This window comes from Scyliorhinus torazame, chromosome 18 (assembly GCF_047496885.1).
Source record: "Scyliorhinus torazame isolate Kashiwa2021f chromosome 18, sScyTor2.1, whole genome shotgun sequence".
NCBI lineage: Eukaryota > Metazoa > Chordata > Chondrichthyes > Carcharhiniformes > Scyliorhinidae > Scyliorhinus > Scyliorhinus torazame.
This window is the reverse complement of record NC_092724.1, coordinates 71,088,804-71,108,824: the sequence shown is the minus strand read 5'-3', so window position 1 is coordinate 71,108,824 and position 20,021 is coordinate 71,088,804. Positions and strand designations below refer to the sequence as shown.

General features: G+C 48.2%; 1 protein-coding gene across 3 annotated transcripts in view; it reads left to right on the top strand.

Moving 5' to 3' along the window:
* LOC140395292 (lipoprotein lipase-like) overlaps window positions 1–20,021 on the top strand; it is a 243,639-nt gene that overhangs the window by 135,853 nt on the left and 87,765 nt on the right. The window lies entirely within an intron of this gene.

Sequence of the window (20,021 nt, the reverse complement as noted above, 5' to 3'; positions counted from 1 at the left end):
GCAGAGTAACTGAGAGACAGACAGCAGAGTAACTGAGAGACAGACAGACAGCAGAGTAACTGAGAGACAGACAGCAGAGTAACTGAGAGACAGACAGACAGCAGAGTAACTGAGAGACAGACAGCAGAGTAACTGAGAGACAGACAGACAGCAGAGTAACTGAGAGACAGACAGACAGCAGTGAAACTGAGAGACAGACAGACAGCGGAGTAATTGAGAGACAGACAGACAGCGGAGTAACTGAGAGTCAGACAGACAGCGGAGTAACTGAGAGACAGACAGACAGCAGAGTAACTTAGAGACAGACAGACAGACAGCAGAGTAACAGAGAGACAGACAGACAGCAGAGTAACTGAGAGACAGACAGCAGAGTAACTGAGAGACAGACAGACAGCAGAGTAACTGAAAGACAGACAGCACAGTAACTGAGAGACAGACAGACAGCAGAGTAACAGAGAGACAGACAGACAGCAGCGAAACTGAGAGACAGACAGGCAGACAGCAGAGTAACTGAGAGACAGACAGACAGCAGAGTGAGGGACAGACAGGCAGACAGCAGAGTAACTGAAAGACAGACGGACAGACAGCAGAGTAACTGAGAGACAGACAGCAGAGTAACTGAGAGACAGACAGCAGAGTAACTGAGAGACAGTCAGCAGAGTAACTGAGAGACAGACAGACAGCAGAGTAACTGAGAGACAGACAGACAGCAGTGAAACTGAGAGACAGACAGCAGAGTAATTGAGAGACAGACAGACAGCGGAGTAACTGAGAGTCAGAAAGGCAGCGGAGTAACTGAGAGACAGACAGACAGCAGAGTAACTGAGAGACAGAATGACAGCAGAGTAACTGAGAGACAGGCAGACAGCAGAGTAACTGAGAGACAGACAGACAACAGTGAAACTGAGAGACAGACAGACAACGGAGTAATTGAGAGACAGACAGACAGCGGAGTAACTGAGAGTCAGAAAGACAGCAGAGTAACAGAGAGACAGACAGCAGAGTAACTGAGAGACAGACAGACGGCAGAGTAACTGAGAGACAGACAGACAGACAGACAGACAGCAGAGTAACTGAGAGACAGACAGCAGAGTAACTGAGAGTCAGACAGACAGCGGAACAACTGAGAGACAGACAGACAGTAGAGTAACTGAGAGACAGACAGACGGCAGAGTAACTGAGAGACAGACAGACAGTAGAGTAACTGAGAGACAGACAGACGACAGAGTAACTGAGAGACAGACAGACAGACAGCAGAATAACTGAAAGACAGACAGCAGAGTAACTGAGAGACAGACAGACAGCAGAGTAACTGAGAGACAGACAGACAGCAGAGTAACAGAGAGACAGACAGCAGAGTAACTGAGAGACAGACAGACAGCAGAGTAACTGAGAGACAGAAAGACAGCAGAGTAACTGAGAGACAGACAGCAGTGAAACTGAGAGACAGACAGACAGACAGCAGTGTAACTGAGAGACAGACAGACAGCAGAGTAACTGAGAGTCAGACAGACAGCGGAGTAACTGAGAGACAGACAGACAGTAGAGTAACTGAGAGTCAGACAGACAGCGGAGTAACTGAGAGACAGACAGACAGTAGAGTAACTGAGAGACAGACAGACGACAGAGTAACTGAGAGACAGACAGACAGACAGCAGAATAACTGAAAGACAGACAGCAGAGTAACTGAGAGACAGACAGACAGCAGAGTAACTGAGAGACAGACAGACAGCAGAGTAACAGAGAGACAGACAGCAGAGTAACTGAGTGACAGACAGACGGCAGAGTAACTGAGAGACAGACAGACAGACAGCAGAGTAACTGAGAGACAGACAGCAGAGTAACTGAGAGTCAGACAGACAGCGGAACAACTGAGAGACAGACAGACAGTAGAGTAACTGAGAGACAGACAGACGGCAGAGTAACTGAAAGACAGACGGACAGCAGAGTAACTGAGAGACAGACAGCAGAGTAACAGAGAGACAGACAGCAGAGTAACAGAGAGACAGACAGCAGAGTAACTGAGAGACAGACAGACAGCAGAGGAACTGAGAGACAGACAGACAGCAGAGTAACTGAGAGACAGACAGACAGCAGTGAAACTGAGAGACAGACAGACAGCAGTGTAACTGAGAGACAGACAGACAGCGGAGTAACTGAGAGACAGACAGCAGAGTAACAGAGAGACAGGCAGCAGAGTAACTGAAAGACAGACAGACAGCAGAGTAACAGAGAGACAGACAGCAGAGGAACTGAGAGACAGACAGACAGCAGAGGAACTGAGAGACAGACAGACAGACAGCAGAGTAATTGAGAAACAGACAGCAGAGTAACTGAGAGACAGACAGACAGCAGAGTAACTGAGAGACAGACAGCAGAGTAACTGAGAGACAGACAGACAGCAGAGTAACTGAGAGACAGACAGACAGCAGAGTAACTGAGAGACAGACAGCAGAGTAACTGAGAGACAGACAGACAGCAGAGTATCTGAGAGACAGGCAGACAGCAGAGTAACTGAGAGACAGACAGACAGCAGTGAAACTGAGAGACAGACAGGCAGCGGAGTAATTGAGAGACAGACAGACAGCGGAGTAACTGAGAGACAGACAGACAGCAGAGTAACTGAAAGCAGACAGACAGCAGAGTAACTCAGAGACAGACAGACAGCAGAGTAACAGAGAGACAGACAGCAGAGTAACTGAGAGACAGACAGCAGAGTAACTGGGAGACAGACAGACAGCAGAGTAACTGAGAGACAGACAGACAGCAGAGTAACTGAGAGTCAGACAGACAGCGGAGTAACTGAGAGACAGACAGACAGTAGAGTAACTGAGAGACAGACAGACGACAGAGTAACTGAGAGACAGACAGACAGACAGCAGAATAACTGAAAGACAGACAGCAGAGTAACTGAGAGACAGACAGACAGCAGAGTAACTGAGAGACAGACAGACAGCAGAGTAACAGAGAGACAGACAGCAGAGTAACTGAGAGACAGACAGACAGCAGAGTAACTGAGAGACAGAAAGACAGCAGAGTAACTGAGAGACAGACAGCAGTGAAACTGAGAGACAGACAGCCAGACAGCAGTGTAACTGAGAGACAGAAAGACAGCAGAGTAACTGAGAGACAGACAGCAGTGAAACTGAGAGACAGACAGACAGACAGCAGTGTAACTGAGAGACAGACAGACAACAGAGTAACTGAGAGACAGACAGCAGAGTAACTTTGAGACAGACAGCAGAGCAACTGAGAGACAGAGAGAGAGCAGAGTAACTGAGAGACAGACAGCAGAGTAACTGAGAGACAGACAGACAGCAGAGTAACTGAGAGACAGACAGCAGAGTAACTTAGAGACAGACAGATAGCAGAGTAACTGAGAGCCAGACAGACAGCAGAGTAACTGAGGGACAGACAGCAGTGAAACTGAGAGACAGACAGACAGCGGAGTAATTGAGAGACAGACAGACAGACAGCAGAGTAACTGAGAGACAGACAGACAGCAGAGTAACTGAGAGCCAGACAGGCAGCAGAGTAACTGAGAGACAGACAGACAGCAGTGAAACTGAGAGACAGACAGACAGCAGAGTAACTGAGAAAGAGACAAACAGCGGAGTAATTGAGAGACAGACAGACAGCGGAGTAACTGAGAGTCAGACAGACAGCGGAGTAACTGAGAGACAGACAGCAGAGTAACTTAGAGACAGACAGACAGACAACAGAGTAACTGAGAGGCAGACAGACAGCAGAGTAACTGAGAGACAGACAGACAGCAGAGTAACTGAGAGACAGAAAGACAGCAGAGTAACTGAGAGACAGACAGCAGTGAAACTGAGAGACAGACAGACAGACAGCAGTGTAACTGAGAGACAGACAGACAACAGAGTAACTGAGAGACAGACAGCAGAGTAACTTTGAGACAGACAGCAGAGCAACTGAGAGACAGAGAGAGAGCAGAGTAACTGAGAGACAGACAGCAGAGTAACTGAGAGACAGACAGACAGCAGAGTAACTGAGAGACAGACAGCAGAGTAACTTAGAGACAGACAGATAGCAGAGTAACTGAGAGCCAGACAGACAGCAGAGTAACTGAGGGACAGACAGCAGTGAAACTGAGAGACAGACAGACAGCGGAGTAATTGAGAGACAGACAGACAGACAGCAGAGTAACTGAGAGACAGACAGACAGCAGAGTAACTGAGAGCCAGACAGACAGCAGAGTAACTGAGAGACAGACAGACAGCAGTGAAACTGAGAGACAGACAGACAGCAGAGTAACTGAGAAAGAGACAAACAGCGGAGTAATTGAGAGACAGACAGACAGCGGAGTAACTGAGAGTCAGACAGACAGCGGAGTAACTGAGAGACAGACAGCAGAGTAACTTAGAGACAGACAGACAGACAACAGAGTAACTGAGAGGCAGACAGACAGCAGAGTAACTGAGAGACAGACAGCAGAGTAACTGAGAGACAGACAGACAGCAGAGTAACTGAGAGACAGACAGACAGCAGAGTAAATGAGAGACAGACAGACAGCAGTGAAACTGAGAGAGAGACAGACAGCGGAGTAATTGAGAGACAGTCAGCGGAGTAACTGAGAGTCAGACAGACAGCAGAGTAACTTAGAGACAGACAGACAGACAACAGAGTAACTGAGAGACAGACAGCAGAGTAACTGAGAGACAGACAGCAGAGTAACTGAGAGACAGACAGACAGCAGAGTAACTGAGAGACAGACAGCAGAGTAACTGAGAGACAGACAGACAGCAGAGTAACTGAGAGACAGACAGCAGAGTAACTGAGAGACAGACAGACAGCAGAGTAACTGAGAGACAGACAGACAGCAGTGAAACTGAGAGACAGACAGACAGCGGAGTAATTGAGAGACAGACAGACAGCGGAGTAACTGAGAGTCAGACAGACAGCGGAGTAACTGAGAGACAGACAGACAGCAGAGTAACTTAGAGACAGACAGACAGACAGCAGAGTAACAGAGAGACAGACAGACAGCAGAGTAACTGAGAGACAGACAGCAGAGTAACTGAGAGACAGACAGACAGCAGAGTAACTGAAAGACAGACAGCACAGTAACTGAGAGACAGACAGACAGCAGAGTAACAGAGAGACAGACAGACAGCAGCGAAACTGAGAGACAGACAGGCAGACAGCAGAGTAACTGAGAGACAGACAGACAGCAGAGTGAGGGACAGACAGGCAGACAGCAGAGTAACTGAAAGACAGACGGACAGACAGCAGAGTAACTGAGAGACAGACAGCAGAGTAACTGAGAGACAGACAGCAGAGTAACTGAGAGACAGTCAGCAGAGTAACTGAGAGACAGACAGACAGCAGAGTAACTGAGAGACAGACAGACAGCAGCGAAACTGAGAGACAGACAGCAGAGTAATTGAGAGACAGACAGACAGCGGAGTAACTGAGAGTCAGAAAGGCAGCGGAGTAACTGAGAGACAGACAGACAGCAGAGTAACTGAGAGACAGAATGACAGCAGAGTAACTGAGAGACAGGCAGACAGCAGAGTAACTGAGAGACAGACAGACAACAGTGAAACTGAGAGACAGACAGACAACGGAGTAATTGAGAGACAGACAGACAGCGGAGTAACTGAGAGTCAGAAAGACAGCAGAGTAACAGAGAGACAGACAGCAGAGTAACTGAGAGACAGACAGACGGCAGAGTAACTGAGAGACAGACAGACAGACAGACAGACAGCAGAGTAACTGAGAGACAGACAGCAGAGTAACTGAGAGTCAGACAGACAGCGGAACAACTGAGAGACAGACAGACAGTAGAGTAACTGAGAGACAGACAGACGGCAGAGTAACTGAGAGACAGACAGACAGTAGAGTAACTGAGAGACAGACAGACGACAGAGTAACTGAGAGACAGACAGACAGACAGCAGAATAACTGAAAGACAGACAGCAGAGTAACTGAGAGACAGACAGACAGCAGAGTAACTGAGAGACAGACAGACAGCAGAGTAACAGAGAGACAGACAGCAGAGTAACTGAGAGACAGACAGACAGCAGAGTAACTGAGAGACAGAAAGACAGCAGAGTAACTGAGAGACAGACAGCAGTGAAACTGAGAGACAGACAGACAGACAGCAGTGTAACTGAGAGACAGACAGACAACAGAGTAACTGAGAGACAGACAGCAGAGTAACTTTGAGACAGACAGCAGAGCAACTGAGAGACAGAGAGAGAGCAGAGTAACTGAGAGACAGACAGCAGAGTAACTGAGAGACAGACAGACAGCAGAGTAACTGAGAGACAGACAGCAGAGTAACTTAGAGACAGACAGATAGCAGAGTAACTGAGAGCCAGACAGACAGCAGAGTAACTGAGGGACAGACAGCAGTGAAACTGAGAGACAGACAGACAGCGGAGTAATTGAGAGACAGACAGACAGACAGCAGAGTAACTGAGAGACAGACAGACAGCAGAGTAACTGAGAGCCAGACAGACAGCAGAGTAACTGAGAGACAGACAGACAGCAGTGAAACTGAGAGACAGACAGACAGCAGAGTAACTGAGAAAGAGACAAACAGCGGAGTAATTGAGAGACAGACAGACAGCGGAGTAACTGAGAGTCAGACAGACAGCGGAGTAACTGAGAGACAGACAGCAGAGTAACTTAGAGACAGACAGACAGACAACAGAGTAACTGAGAGGCAGACAGACAGCAGAGTAACTGAGAGACAGACAGCAGAGTAACTGAGAGACAGACAGACAGCAGAGTAACTGAGAGACAGACAGACAGCAGAGTAATTGAGAGACAGACAGACAGCAGTGAAACTGAGAGAGAGACAGACAGCGGAGTAATTGAGAGACAGTCAGCGGAGTAACTGAGAGTCAGACAGACAGCAGAGTAACTTAGAGACAGACAGACAGACAACAGAGTAACTGAGAGACAGACAGCAGAGTAACTGAGAGACAGACAGCAGAGTAACTGAGAGACAGACAGACAGCAGAGTAACTGAGAGACAGACAGCAGAGTAACTGAGAGACAGACAGACAGCAGAGTAACTGAGAGACAGACAGCAGAGTAACTGAGAGACAGACAGACAGCAGAGTAACTGAGAGACAGACAGACAGCAGTGAAACTGAGAGACAGACAGACAGCGGAGTAATTGAGAGACAGACAGACAGCGGAGTAACTGAGAGTCAGACAGACAGCGGAGTAACTGAGAGACAGACAGACAGCAGAGTAACTTAGAGACAGACAGACAGACAGCAGAGTAACAGAGAGACAGACAGACAGCAGAGTAACTGAGAGACAGACAGCAGAGTAACTGAGAGACGGACAGCAGAGTAACTGAGAGACAGACAGACAGCAGAGTAACTGAAAGACAGACAGCACAGTAACTGAGAGACAGACAGACAGCAGAGTAACAGAGAGACAGACAGACAGCAGCGAAACTGAGAGACAGACAGGCAGACAGCAGAGTAACTGAGAGACAGACAGACAGCAGAGTGAGGGACAGACAGGCAGACAGCAGAGTAACTGAGAGACAGACGGACAGACAGCAGAGTAACTGAGAGACAGACAGCAGAGTAACTGAGAGACAGACAGCAGAGTAACTGAGAGACAGTCAGCAGAGTAACTGAGAGACAGACAGACAGCAGAGTAACTGAGAGACAGACAGACAGCAGAGTAACTGAGAGACAGACAGACAGCAGCGAAACTGAGAGACAGACAGCGGAGTAATTGAGAGACAGACAGACAGCGGAGTAACTGAGAGTCAGAAAGGCAGCGGAGTAACTGAGAGACAGACAGACAGCAGAGTAACTGAGAGACAGAATGGCAGCAGAGTAACTGAGAGACAGGCAGACAGCAGAGTAACTGAGAGACAGACAGACAACAGTGAAACTGAGAGACAGACAGACAACGGAGTAATTGAGAGACAGACAGCGGAGTAACTGAGAGTCAGAAAGACAGCAGAGTAACAGAGAGACAGACAGCAGAGTAACTGAGAGACAGACAGACGGCAGAGTAACTGAGAGACAGACAGACAGACAGACAGACAGCAGAGTAACTGAGAGACAGACAGCAGAGTAACTGAGAGTCAGACAGACAGCGGAACAACTGAGAGACAGACAGACAGTAGAGTAACTGAGAGACAGACAGACGGCAGAGTAACTGAGAGACAGAGAAGCAGAGTAACTGAGAAACAGACAGACAGCAGAGTAACTGAGAGACAGACAGACAGCAGATTAACAGAGAGACAGAGAGCAGAGTAACTGAGAGACAGACAGACGGCAGAGTAACTGAGAGACAGACAGACAGCAGAGTAACTGAAAGAGAGACAGACAGCAGAGTAACTGAGAGACAGACAGACAGCAGAGTAACTGAGAGACAGACAGCAGAGTAACTGAGAGACAGACAGACAGCAGAGTAACTGAGAGACAGACAGCAGAGTAACTGAGAGACAGACAGACAGCAGAGTAAATGAGAGACAGACAGCAGAGTAACTGAGAGACAGACTGACAGCAGTGAAACTGAGAGACAGACAGACAGCGGAGTAATTGATAGACAGACAGACAGCGGAGTAACTGAGAGTCAGACAGACAGCGGAGTAACTGAGGGACAGACAGACAGCAGAGTAACTTAGAGACAGACAGACAACAGAGTAACTGAGAGACAGACAGACAGCAGAGTAACTGAGGGACAGACTGACAGCAGAGTAACTGAGAGACAGACAGACAGCAGAGTAACTGAGAGACAGACAGGCAGCAGTGAAACTGAGAGACAGACAGACAGCGGAGTAATTGAGAGACAGACAGACAGCGGAGTAACTGAGAGTCAGACAGACAGCGGAGTAACTGAGGGACAGACAGACAGCAGAGTAACTTAGAGACAGACAGACAACAAAGTAACTGAGAGACAGACAGACAGCAGAGTAACTGAGAGACAGACAGCAGAGTAACTGAGAGACAGACAGCAGAGTAACTGAGAGACAGACAGACAGCAGAGTAACTGAAAGTCAGACAGCAGAGTAACTGAGAGACAGACAGACAGCAGAGTAACTGAGAGCCAGACAGACAGCAGAGTAACTGAGAGACAGACAGACAGCAGTGAAACTGAGAGACAGACAGACAGCAGAGTAACTGAGAAAGAGACAAACAGCGGAGTAATTGAGAGACAGACAGACAGCGGAGTAACTGAGAGTCAGACAGACAGCGGAGTAACTGAGAGACAGACAGCAGAGTAACTTAGAGACAGACAGACAGACAACAGAGTAACTGAGAGGCAGACAGACAGCAGAGTAACTGAGAGACAGACAGCAGAGTAACTGAGAGACAGACAGACAGCAGAGTAACTGAGAGACAGACAGACAGCAGAGTAAATGAGAGACAGACAGACAGCAGTGAAACTGAGAGAGAGACAGACAGCGGAGTAATTGAGAGACAGTCAGCGGAGTAACTGAGAGTCAGACAGACAGCAGAGTAACTTAGAGACAGACAGACAGACAACAGAGTAACTGAGAGACAGACAGCAGAGTAACTGAGAGACAGACAGCAGAGTAACTGAGAGACAGACAGACAGCAGAGTAACTGAGAGACAGACAGCAGAGTAACTGAGAGACAGACAGACAGCAGAGTAACTGAGAGACAGACAGCAGAGTAACTGAGAGACAGACAGACAGCAGAGTAACTGAGAGACAGACAGACAGCAGTGAAACTGAGAGACAGACAGACAGCGGAGTAATTGAGAGACAGACAGACAGCGGAGTAACTGAGAGTCAGACAGACAGCGGAGTAACTGAGAGACAGACAGACAGCAGAGTAACTTAGAGACAGACAGACAGACAGCAGAGTAACAGAGAGACAGACAGCAGAGTAACTGAGAGACAGACAGCAGAGTAACTGAGAGACAGACAGACAGCAGAGTAACTGAAAGACAGACAGCACAGTAACTGAGAGACAGACAGACAGCAGAGTAACAGAGAGACAGACAGACAGCAGCGAAACTGAGAGACAGACAGGCAGACAGCAGAGTAACTGAGAGACAGACAGACAGCAGAGTGAGGGACAGACAGGCAGACAGCAGAGTAACTGAAAGACAGACGGACAGACAGCAGAGTAACTGAGAGACAGACAGCAGAGTAACTGAGAGACAGACAGCAGAGTAACTGAGAGACAGTCAGCAGAGTAACTGAGAGACAGACAGACAGCAGAGTAACTGAGAGACAGACAGACAGCAGCGAAACTGAGAGACAGACAGCAGAGTAATTGAGAGACAGACAGACAGCGGAGTAACTGAGAGTCAGAAAGGCAGCGGAGTAACTGAGAGACAGACAGACAGCAGAGTAACTGAGAGACAGAATGACAGCAGAGTAACTGAGAGACAGGCAGACAGCAGAGTAACTGAGAGACAGACAGACAACAGTGAAACTGAGAGACAGACAGACAACGGAGTAATTGAGAGACAGACAGACAGCGGAGTAACTGAGAGTCAGAAAGACAGCAGAGTAACAGAGAGACAGACAGCAGAGTAACTGAGAGACAGACAGACGGCAGAGTAACTGAGAGACAGACAGACAGACAGACAGACAGCAGAGTAACTGAGAGACAGACAGCAGAGTAACTGAGAGTCAGACAGACAGCGGAACAACTGAGAGACAGACAGACAGTAGAGTAACTGAGAGACAGACAGACGGCAGAGTAACTGAGAGACAGACAGACAGTAGAGTAACTGAGAGACAGACAGACGACAGAGTAACTGAGAGACAGACAGACAGACAGCAGAATAACTGAAAGACAGACAGCAGAGTAACTGAGAGACAGACAGACAGCAGAGTAACTGAGAGACAGACAGACAGCAGAGTAACAGAGAGACAGACAGCAGAGTAACTGAGAGACAGACAGACAGCAGAGTAACTGAGAGACAGAAAGACAGCAGAGTAACTGAGAGACAGACAGCAGTGAAACTGAGAGACAGACAGACAGACAGCAGTGTAACTGAGAGACAGACAGACAACAGAGTAACTGAGAGACAGACAGCAGAGTAACTTTGAGACAGACAGCAGAGCAACTGAGAGACAGAGAGAGAGCAGAGTAACTGAGAGACAGACAGCAGAGTAACTGAGAGACAGACAGACAGCAGAGTAACTGAGAGACAGACAGCAGAGTAACTTAGAGACAGACAGATAGCAGAGTAACTGAGAGCCAGACAGACAGCAGAGTAACTGAGGGACAGACAGCAGTGAAACTGAGAGACAGACAGACAGCGGAGTAATTGAGAGACAGACAGACAGACAGCAGAGTAACTGAGAGACAGACAGACAGCAGAGTAACTGAGAGCCAGACAGACAGCAGAGTAACTGAGAGACAGACAGACAGCAGTGAAACTGAGAGACAGACAGACAGCAGAGTAACTGAGAAAGAGACAAACAGCGGAGTAATTGAGAGACAGACAGACAGCGGAGTAACTGAGAGTCAGACAGACAGCGGAGTAACTGAGAGACAGACAGCAGAGTAACTTAGAGACAGACAGACAGACAACAGAGTAACTGAGAGGCAGACAGACAGCAGAGTAACTGAGAGACAGACAGCAGAGTAACTGAGAGACAGACAGACAGCAGAGTAACTGAGAGACAGACAGACAGCAGAGTAATTGAGAGACAGACAGACAGCAGTGAAACTGAGAGAGAGACAGACAGCGGAGTAATTGAGAGACAGTCAGCGGAGTAACTGAGAGTCAGACAGACAGCAGAGTAACTTAGAGACAGACAGACAGACAACAGAGTAACTGAGAGACAGACAGCAGAGTAACTGAGAGACAGACAGCAGAGTAACTGAGAGACAGACAGACAGCAGAGTAACTGAGAGACAGACAGCAGAGTAACTGAGAGACAGACAGACAGCAGAGTAACTGAGAGACAGACAGCAGAGTAACTGAGAGACAGACAGACAGCAGAGTAACTGAGAGACAGACAGACAGCAGTGAAACTGAGAGACAGACAGACAGCGGAGTAATTGAGAGACAGACAGACAGCGGAGTAACTGAGAGTCAGACAGACAGCGGAGTAACTGAGAGACAGACAGACAGCAGAGTAACTTAGAGACAGACAGACAGACAGCAGAGTAACAGAGAGACAGACAGACAGCAGAGTAACTGAGAGACAGACAGCAGAGTAACTGAGAGACGGACAGCAGAGTAACTGAGAGACAGACAGACAGCAGAGTAACTGAAAGACAGACAGCACAGTAACTGAGAGACAGACAGACAGCAGAGTAACAGAGAGACAGACAGACAGCAGCGAAACTGAGAGACAGACAGGCAGACAGCAGAGTAACTGAGAGACAGACAGACAGCAGAGTGAGGGACAGACAGGCAGACAGCAGAGTAACTGAGAGACAGACGGACAGACAGCAGAGTAACTGAGAGACAGACAGCAGAGTAACTGAGAGACAGACAGCAGAGTAACTGAGAGACAGTCAGCAGAGTAACTGAGAGACAGACAGACAGCAGAGTAACTGAGAGACAGACAGACAGCAGAGTAACTGAGAGACAGACAGACAGCAGCGAAACTGAGAGACAGACAGCGGAGTAATTGAGAGACAGACAGACAGCGGAGTAACTGAGAGTCAGAAAGGCAGCGGAGTAACTGAGAGACAGACAGACAGCAGAGTAACTGAGAGACAGAATGACAGCAGAGTAACTGAGAGACAGGCAGACAGCAGAGTAACTGAGAGACAGACAGACAACAGTGAAACTGAGAGACAGACAGACAACGGAGTAATTGAGAGACAGACAGCGGAGTAACTGAGAGTCAGAAAGACAGCAGAGTAACAGAGAGACAGACAGCAGAGTAACTGAGAGACAGACAGACGGCAGAGTAACTGAGAGACAGACAGACAGACAGACAGACAGCAGAGTAACTGAGAGACAGACAGCAGAGTAACTGAGAGTCAGACAGACAGCGGAACAACTGAGAGACAGACAGACAGTAGAGTAACTGAGAGACAGACAGACGGCAGAGTAACTGAGAGACAGAGAAGCAGAGTAACTGAGAAACAGACAGACAGCAGAGTAACTGAGAGACAGACAGACAGCAGATTAACAGAGAGACAGAGAGCAGAGTAACTGAGAGACAGACAGACGGCAGAGTAACTGAGAGACAGACAGACAGCAGAGTAACTGAAAGAGAGACAGACAGCAGAGTAACTGAGAGACAGACAGACAGCAGAGTAACTGAGAGACAGACAGCAGAGTAACTGAGAGACAGACAGACAGCAGAGTAACTGAGAGACAGACAGCAGAGTAACTGAGAGACAGACAGACAGCAGAGTAAATGAGAGACAGACAGCAGAGTAACTGAGAGACAGACTGACAGCAGTGAAACTGAGAGACAGACAGACAGCGGAGTAATTGATAGACAGACAGACAGCGGAGTAACTGAGAGTCAGACAGACAGCGGAGTAACTGAGGGACAGACTGACAGCAGAGTAACTGAGAGACAGACAGACAGCAGAGTAACTGAGAGACAGACAGGCAGCAGTGAAACTGAGAGACAGACAGACAGCGGAGTAATTGAGAGACAGACAGACAGCGGAGTAACTGAGAGTCAGACAGACAGCGGAGTAACTGAGGGACAGACAGACAGCAGAGTAACTTAGAGACAGACAGACAACAAAGTAACTGAGAGACAGACAGACAGCAGAGTAACTGAGAGACAGACAGCAGAGTAACTGAGAGACAGACAGCAGAGTAACTGAGAGACAGACAGACAGCAGAGTAACTGAAAGTCAGACAGCAGAGTAACTGAGAGACAGACAGACAGCAGAGTAACAGAGAGACAGACAGGCAGACAGCAGAGTAACTGAGAGACAGACAGGCAGACAGCAGAGTAACTGAGAGACAGACAGACAGCAGAGTGAGAGACAGACAGGCAGACAGCAGAGTAACTGAGAGACAGACAGACAACGGAGTAATTGAGAGACAGACAGACAGCAAAGTAACTGAGAGACAGACAGCAGAGTAACTGAGAGACAGACAGCAGAGTAACTGAGAGACAGTCAGCAGAGTAACTGAGAGACAGACAGACAGCAGAGTAACTGAGAGACAGACAGCAGAGTAACTGAGAGACAGACAGACAGCAGAGTAACTGAAAGACAGACAGCAGAGTAACTGAGAGACAGACAGACAGACAGCAGCGAAACTGAGAGACAGACAGCGGAGTAATTGAGAGACAGACAGACAGCGAAGTAACTGAGAGTCAGACAGACAGACAGCAGCGAAACTGAGAGACAGACAGCAGAGTAATTGAGAGACAGACAGACAGCGGAGTAACTGAGAGTCAGACAGGCAGCGGAGTAACTGAGAGACAGACAGACAGCAGAGTAACTGAGAGACAGAATGACAGCAGAGTAACTGAGAGACAGACAGACAGCAGAGTAACTGAGAGACAGACAGACAGCAGTGAAACTGAGAGACAGACAGACAGCGGAGTAATTGAGAGACAGACAGACAGCGGAGTAACTAAGAGACAGACTGACAGCAGAGTAACTGAGAGACAGACAGACAGCAGAGTAACTGAGAGACAGACAGCAGAGTAACTGAGAGACAGAGAGACAGCAGAGTAACTGAGAGTCAGACAGACAGCGGAACAACTGAGAGACAGACAGACAGTAGAGTAACTGAGAGACAGACAGACGTCAGAGTAACTGAGAGACAGTCAGACAGACAGACAAGCAGAGTAACTGAGAGACAGACAGACAGCAGAGTAACTGAGAGACAGACAGACAGCAGAGTAACAGAGAGACAGACAGCAGAGTAACAGAGAGACAGACAGCAGAGTAACTGAGTACAGACAGACAGCAGAGTAACTGAGAGACAGACAGACAGCAGAGTAACTGAAAGACAGACAGACAGCAGAGTAACTGAGAGACAGACAACAGAGTAACAGAGAGACAGACAGCAGAGTAACTGAGAGACAGACAGACAGCAGAGTAACTGAGAGACAGACAGACAGCAGAGTAACTGAGAGACAGACAGACAGTAGTGAAACTGAGAGACAGACAGACAGACAGCAGTGTAACTGAGAGACAGACAGACAGCAGAGTAACTGAGAGACAGACAGCAGAGTAACTGAGAGACAGACAGAGGAGGAACTGAGAGACAGACAGACAGCAGAGTAACTGACAGACAGACAGCAGAGTAACTGAGAGACAGACAGACAGCAGATTAACTGAGAGCCAGACAGACAGCAGAGTAACTGAGAGACAGACAGACAGCAGTGAAACTGAGAGACAGGCAGACAGCGGAGTAATTGAGAGACAGACAGACAGACAGCAGTGTAACTGAAAGACAGACAGACAGCAGAGTAACTGAGAGACAGACAGCAGAGTAACTGAGAGACAGACAGCAGAGTAACTGAGAGACAGACAGACAGCAGAGTAACTGCGAGACAGACAGACAGCAGAGTAACTGAGAGACAGACAGACAGCAGTGAAACTGAGAGACAGACAGACAGACAGACAGACAGCAGAGTAACTGAGAGACAGACAGCAGAGTAACTGAGAGTCAGACAGACAGCGGAACAACTGAGAGACAGACAGACAGTAGAGTAACTGAGAGACAGACAGACGGCAGAGTAACTGAGAGACAGAGAAGCAGAGTAACTGAGAAACAGACAGACAGCAGAGTAACTGAGAGACAGACAGACAGCAGATTAACAGAGAGACAGAGAGCAGAGTAACTGAGAGACAGACAGACGGCAGAGTAACTGAGAGACAGACAGACAGCAGAGTAACTGAAAGAGAGACAGACAGCAGAGTAACTGAGAGACAGACAGACAGCAGAGTAACTGAGAGACAGACAGCAGAGTAACTGAGAGACAGACAGACAGCAGAGTAACTGAGAGACAGACAGCAGAGTAACTGAGAGACAGACAGACAGCAGAGTAAATGAGAGACAGACAGCAGAGTAACTGAGAGACAGACTGACAGCAGTGAAACTGAGAGACAGACAGACAGCGGAGTAATTGATAGACAGACAGACAGCGGAGTAACTGAGAGTCAGACAGACAGCGGAGTAACTGAGGGACAGACAGACAGCAGAGTAACTTAGAGACAGACAGACAACAGAGTAACTGAGAGACAGACAGACAGCAGAGTAACTGAGGGACAGACAGACGGCAGAGTAACTGAGAGACAGACAGACAGACAGCAGAGTAACTGAGAGACAGACAGCAGAGTAACTGAGAGTCAGACAGACAGCGGAACAACTGAGAGACAGACAGACAGTAGAGTAACTGAGAGACAGACAGACGGCAGAGTAACTGAAAGACAGACGGACAGCAGAGTAACTGAGAGACAGACAGCAGAGTAACAGAGAGACAGACAGCAGAGTAACAGAGAGACAGACAGCAGAGTAACTGAGAGACAGACAGACAGCAGAGGAACTGAGAGACAGACAGACAGCAGAGTAACTGAGAGACAGACAGACAGCAGTGAAACTGAGAGACAGACAGACAGCAGTGTAACTGAGAGACAGACAGACAGCGGAGTAACTGAGAGACAGACAGCAGAGTAACAGAGAGACAGGCAGCAGAGTAACTGAAAGACAGACAGACAGCAGAGTAACAGAGAGACAGACAGCAGAGGAACTGAGAGACAGACAGACAGCAGAGGAACTGAGAGACAGACAGACAGACAGCAGAGTAATTGAGAAACAGACAGCAGAGTAACTGAGAGACAGACAGACAGCAGAGTAACTGAGAGACAGACAGCAGAGTAACTGAGAGACAGACAGACAGCAGAGTAACTGAGAGACAGACAGACAGCAGAGTAACTGAGAGACAGACAGCAGAGTAACTGAGAGACAGACAGACAGCAGAGTATCTGAGAGACAGGCAGACAGCAGAGTAACTGAGAGACAGACAGACAGCAGTGAAACTGAGAGACAGACAGGCAGCGGAGTAATTGAGAGACAGACAGACAGCGGAGTAACTGAGAGACAGACAGACAGCAGAGTAACTGAAAGCAGACAGACAGCAGAGTAACTCAGAGACAGACAGACAGCAGAGTAACAGAGAGACAGACAGCAGAGTAACTGAGAGACAGACAGCAGAGTAACTGGGAGACAGACAGACAGCAGAGTAACTGAGAGACAGACAGACAGCAGAGTAACTGAGAGTCAGACAGACAGCGGAGTAACTGAGAGACAGACAGACAGTAGAGTAACTGAGAGACAGACAGACGACAGAGTAACTGAGAGACAGACAGACAGACAGCAGAATAACTGAAAGACAGACAGCAGAGTAACTGAGAGACAGACAGACAGCAGAGTAACTGAGAGACAGACAGACAGCAGAGTAACAGAGAGACAGACATCAGAGTAACTGAGTGACAGACAGACGGCAGAGTAACTGAGAGACAGACAGACAGACAGCAGAGTAACTGAGAGACAGACAGCAGAGTAACTGAGAGTCAGACAGACAGCGGAACAACTGAGAGACAGACAGACAGTAGAGTAACTGAGAGACAGACAGACGGCAGAGTAACTGAAAGACAGACGGACAGCAGAGTAACTGAGAGACAGACAGCAGAGTAACAGAGAGACAGACAGCAGAGTAACAGAGAGACAGACAGCAGAGTAACTGAGAGACAGACAGACAGCAGAGGAACTGAGAGACAGACAGACAGCAGAGTAACTGAGAGACAGACAGACAGCAGTGAAACTGAGAGACAGACAGACAGCAGTGTAACTGAGAGACAGACAGACAGCGGAGTAACTGAGAGACAGACAGCAGAGTAACAGAGAGACAGGCAGCAGAGTAACTGAAAGACAGACAGACAGCAGAGTAACAGAGAGACAGACAGCAGAGGAACTGAGAGACAGACAGACAGCAGAGGAACTGAGAGACAGACAGACAGACAGCAGAGTAATTGAGAAACAGACAGCAGAGTAACTGAGAGACAGACAGACAGCAGAGTAACTGAGAGACAGACAGCAGAGTAACTGAGAGACAGACAGACAGCAGAGTAACTGAGAGACAGACAGACAGCAGAGTAACTGAGAGACAGACAGCAGAGTAACTGAGAGACAGACAGACAGCAGAGTATCTGAGAGACAGGCAGACAGCAGAGTAACTGAGAGACAGACAGACAGCAGTGAAACTGAGAGACAGACAGGCAGCGGAGTAATTGAGAGACAGACAGACAGCGGAGTAACTGAGAGACAGACAGACAGCAGAGTAACTGAAAGCAGACAGACAGCAGAGTAACTCAGAGACAGACAGACAGCAGAGTAACAGAGAGACAGACAGCAGAGTAACTGAGAGACAGACAGCAGAGTAACTGGGAGACAGACAGACAGCAGAGTAACTGAGAGACAGACAGACAGCAGAGTAACTGAGAGTCAGACAGACAGCGGAGTAACTGAGAGACAGACAGACAGTAGAGTAACTGAGAGACAGACAGACGACAGAGTAACTGAGAGACAGACAGACAGACAGCAGAATAACTGAAAGACAGACAGCAGAGTAACTGAGAGACAGACAGACAGCAGAGTAACTGAGAGACAGACAGACAGCAGAGTAACAGAGAGACAGACAGCAGAGTAACTGAGAGACAGACAGACAGCAGAGTAACTGAGAGACAGAAAGACAGCAGAGTAGCTGAGAGACAGACAGCAGTGAAACTGAGAGACAGACAGCCAGACAGCAGTGTAACTGAGAGACAGACAGACAACAGAGTAACTGAGAGACAGACAGCAGAGTAACTTTGAGACAGACAGCAGAGCAACTGAGAGACAGAGAGAGAGCAGAGTAACTGAGAGACAGACAGCAGAGTAACTGAGAGACAGACAGACAGCAGAGTAACTGAGAGACAGACAGCAGAGTAACTTAGAGACAGACAGATAGCAGAGTAACTGAGAGCCAGACAGACAGCAGAGTAACTGAGGGACAGACAGCAGTGAAACTGAGAGACAGACAGACAGCGGAGTAATTGAGAGACAGACAGACAGACAGCAGAGTAACTGAGAGACAGACAGACAGCAGAGTAACTGAGAGCCAGACAGGCAGCAGAGTAACTGAGAGACAGACAGACAGCAGTGAAACTGAGAGACAGACAGACAGCAGAGTAACTGAGAAAGAGACAAACAGCGGAGTAATTGAGAGACAGACAGACAGCGGAGTAACTGAGAGTCAGACAGACAGCGGAGTAACTGAGAGACAGACAGCAGAGTAACTTAGAGACAGACAGACAGACAACAGAGTAACTGAGAGGCAGACAGACAGCAGAGTAACTGAGAGACAGACAGACAGCAGAGTAACTGAGAGACAGAAAGACAGCAGAGTAACTGAGAGACAGACAGCAGTGAAACTGAGAGACAGACAGACAGACAGCAGTGTAACTGAGAGACAGACAGACAACAGAGTAACAGAGAGACAGACAGCAGAGTAACTTTGAGACAGACAGCAGAGCAACTGAGAGACAGAGAGAGAGCAGAGTAACTGAGAGACAGACAGCAGAGTAACTTAGAGACAGACAGATAGCAGAGTAACTGAGAGACAGACAGCAGAGTAACTTAGAGACAGACAGATAGCAGAGTAACTGAGAGACAGACAGCAGAGTAACTTAGAGACAGACAGATAGCAGAGTAACTGAGAGCCAGACAGACAGCAGAGTAACTGAGGGACAGACAGCAGTGAAACTGAGAGACAGACAGACAGCGGAGTAATTGAGAGACAGACAGACAGACAGCAGAGTAACTGAGAGACAGACAGACAGCAGAGTAACGGAGAGCCAGACAGACAGCAGAGTAACTGAGAGACAGACAGACAGCAGTGAAACTGAGAGACAGACAGACAGCAGAGTAACTGAGAAAGAGACAAACAGCGGAGTAATTGAGAGACAGACAGACAGCGGAGTAACTGAGAGTCAGACAGACAGCGGAGTAACTGAGAGACAGACAGCAGAGTAACTTAGAGACAGACAGACAGACAACAGAGTAACTGAGAGGCAGACAGACAGCAGAGTAACTGA